The sequence below is a fragment of the Sapajus apella genome, unplaced genomic scaffold (genome assembly GCF_009761245.1).
Source record: "Sapajus apella isolate SASKATOON/1434 unplaced genomic scaffold, GSC_monkey_1.0 scaffold94, whole genome shotgun sequence".
In the NCBI taxonomy this organism is placed as follows: Eukaryota; Metazoa; Chordata; class Mammalia; order Primates; family Cebidae; genus Sapajus; species Sapajus apella.
Window position 1 is genome coordinate 2,148,887 of NW_022437034.1, and position 3,361 is coordinate 2,152,247.

The window sequence follows — 3,361 nt, forward strand, 5'->3', positions numbered from 1 at the left end:
ATGCACCCACCTTGGCCTCCCAAAGTGCTGGAATTACAGACATGAGCCACCATGCCCACCCCCCTGTTATCTTTATGCTACTGACTTCAAGATTGATTCAATTGTGGTTGGGGAAGATACTCTATATTATTCTAATTCTTTAAATGTGTTGCGGTTTGTTTTACAGCTCAGGATGTGGTCTGTGTTGGTGAACATTCTATGGGCACTTGAAAAGAAGGTGTATTCTGCCGTTGTGTGAAGGGGTCTATAAATATTAAAGTCTATTGGTTGATAGTGTTATTGAGTTCTTACGTATTCTTGCTAATTTTTTGTCTAGTTCTATCAATTGTTGAGAGAGGGTTATTGAAGCTTCCAACTATAATTGTGGATTTGTCTATTTCTCTTGTCAGTTCTGCCGGTGTCTTCACGCCTTTTATGACTTTGCTGTTCAGTGCACATACATTTAGGATTGTTAGATCTTCTTGATAGATTGGTACTTTTATTATTATTATTTTTCATGAAAAAGAATTTTTAAATTGAAGTCAACCAGTGTTAACCCTGGTGTGTTTCCTGTCAGTCTGTTCCTCCCTATGGGAGTCATACGCAATTAAGATCTCCTAGAAAGAGAAATTCCTCCATCCCCTGACTTCTTCACTCAGTACACTGCGACCTTCCCATATTCCTCAACATCTTCAACCCGGAGCTCCACTGGCTGGAGGTGGTCTCTAACCGGAATTGGCTTAGCAATCTCTTCACTGAAAGGTGGGCATTGAGGGAGTTTCAGTTTTCAGCTGTCATAGACAACTGCCTTAGATGGCAAAGCATTCACGAGTCAATCGTTCCCTTCGCTTTGAACTTCTTTGCAGACCATTCACTTGACCGAAGCTGGAATTTGCTCCCATAAATGTAGGAAATAAAGCCATCAATTTCTGCAGTGAATACACAGTTTAACTTGGGGATAACTTTCAGGCGGTCTTCTTTGGTGATAATTTTGAAAATATGTTTTGTTTCTTGTAGAAGGATTCTGTAATACCCACATAAGAGGGGCATTTGGATTTTGCCACTGAAATAATAGCCCCGTGAAGATCTGCCTTTAACAGCTTGGCCTGAATTATCTGTGGCTGTGTGTTTGGCTTAAGCCCATTGCACAGGTCCCTGACGTACTGTTTCCAGAGTTCATGGAGAGGGAGAAAAAGACCGTATCTCTGTTGCTCTGATTTAATGTCAAAGAGCCGCAGCTCCCTCCTTTGCTTGGCAGAGAGGGCTTTGGCTTTCTTCTTCCTCTCCTTGCACCTGCGGCAGGTGAAGTGCTACAGGACCTCGGCCTTGCGCTGCAGCTGGTCCTCGCTGGCCTGCAGGCTCATGCAAGGCGTGCTGTGCTTCAGGAAGGCCCGCTGTGCACCTGAAGACATATGCTGGCAGAAAGTCTGTCTGCTTCAGCTTTGCACCTGTAGATGCTGGACATTGGAGTCTTTTGCCTCTTTCTGAGACAATGCATGGTAGATCTCACTCTTCATTCTCAGCCTGCTTCCCGGCACTTTTATTGTTATATAATATCCACTGTGTCTCTGTCATTTTCATTGCTCTGAAGTCTATTTTATCTCATGCTAATTTAGCCACTCCCTTCCTTTCATTAATGATCGCATGATTTCTCTTTTTTCATCATTTTATAGTCAATGTGCCTATGTCATTATATTTGAAATTAGTTTCTTATAGACTACATATAGTTGCATCAGGTTTTAAAATCCACTATATCAATTTATGTTCTTTGCTTTTTTTTCTTTTTCCTGTCTCACTGTGGGTTTCTTGGACATTCTATTAAGAATTCAATTTTGATTTATTCACAATGTTTTCAAGTATATCTCTGTATGATTTTTTTTAGTGGCTGCCGTAGGTAATTTATTATATACATATCTACACGTATCAAATGTATCACAGTCTACTGGTATCCTTGTTGTGCCACTTCAAGTGAGGTACAGAAGCTCACTTCCTTTTATGTTCCTTTGTCTCCCTTTGTTTGAAATTGTTTTATATATTTCCTGTACGTACATTTAGAGCCATATTAGGCAGTGTGGTAAGTTTTGCTTTAACTGTCAAACACAATTTAGAATCTCAAGAGAAGGAGGGCCCATTGTATTCATCCGTATCTTTACTTACTGGGCTCTTCCTTCCTCATGCTCCAGAGGTTCATCTATTATTGTTTCATTTCTGTTTAGAGAACTTCCTCTAACTTTTTTTTTTTTTAATATACAGAAGATTTGTGCTGAGTGAGGTATCGGAGCCCCTGCATCAGGAAGTGGTTGACTTGCGGGTTGTTAAGAAGAATTTACCGACAGCAGCATAGGTTTGAAAAAGAAAAGTTTTATTACAAAGAAAGAACACTGCAGAAGAGTGCAGTGGGGCACCTCAGCAAGAGAGGACTGCACACACCACGGTGGGTTTTTCTTAGGAGCATTTATGGACTTAAGGTGGGCGCTTAAAGGCAATTGGACCATATTAGCCACGTGGGTCATGATAAATGATTACACGTGTTGACATTTTGGTGCCCTATTGTCAGCAAGGGTTGCACAATGAGTTTTGACATGGCATTCTGGAGATGTATAGAATTTCTATTTGCTTACAATTTTTTCTTTTGAAAGGGACCTGGAACCAAATAACAACTTTAGGTACTAGGGAAGTTTAATTACTTTTAAATTTCCTAGAAAAGGAGTTTGCCTCCAAATGGACTATTTGATGCTCATTGGATGGTCTTTGTTTCTTCCACTTTACTTCTAAATTCCTCAGATAAGGAGTTTTTGGACTCTGGGGCCTGCTACGTGCTCACCAGGTGATTTTTGCTCTCCTCTTTTTTTCCCCTGACAAATATTTTGGTCAAATCGTTGACTCTTTGTATTCCCCCATGCTCATGTCTACCTGCTGCCTACTCAGGTCTCAAGAAAGGGAAAATGCCACAGTGAAAAGGGGCATTGAGTCCATCTGTCTAACCCCTACTGGAAGGGGGCATTGAAGGTGTAGGTTGTGTTTTTCCCTTTTTTGCTCTCTGTCATGAAGGGAATTAAGGGTCATGAAAAACTCATTCACGAGGGAGTGGGGAAGACCAGATTCCATCAGGAGGCCGGTATTGGGACTGCATAGTCATCTGTGGGTGAAACTGTTGTAATCTGGAACATATAAACTTAATGAGAGCATTAAAAAGGCAGGGACCAAATATCAAAAGAAGAATGACAAGGAGTAGAGGTCCAAGGAATGGGAGAAGCCAAGTGATTTTTGGAAATGAACCAGTAGAGGTTTTGGCCCAGTCTTGGTTACTTTGGGAGAGTGTGTGTAGCCACTGGCTTGTTTGAAAATTTCTTGGACCTTAGTTTCCACTTCTCCAGACACA

At 41.1% G+C, this 3,361-nt stretch overlaps 1 pseudogene across 1 annotated transcript; it reads right to left on the reverse strand.

Annotated features, from left to right (window-relative positions):
- Positions 1-479: 479 nt before the first annotated feature.
- LOC116535321 lies at positions 480-1,517 on the reverse strand (annotated as a pseudogene). The gene has a single exon (XR_004262156.1). The product of XR_004262156.1 is annotated as a ribonuclease P protein subunit p29 pseudogene (transcript).
- Positions 1,518-3,361: the final 1,844 nt, after the last annotated feature.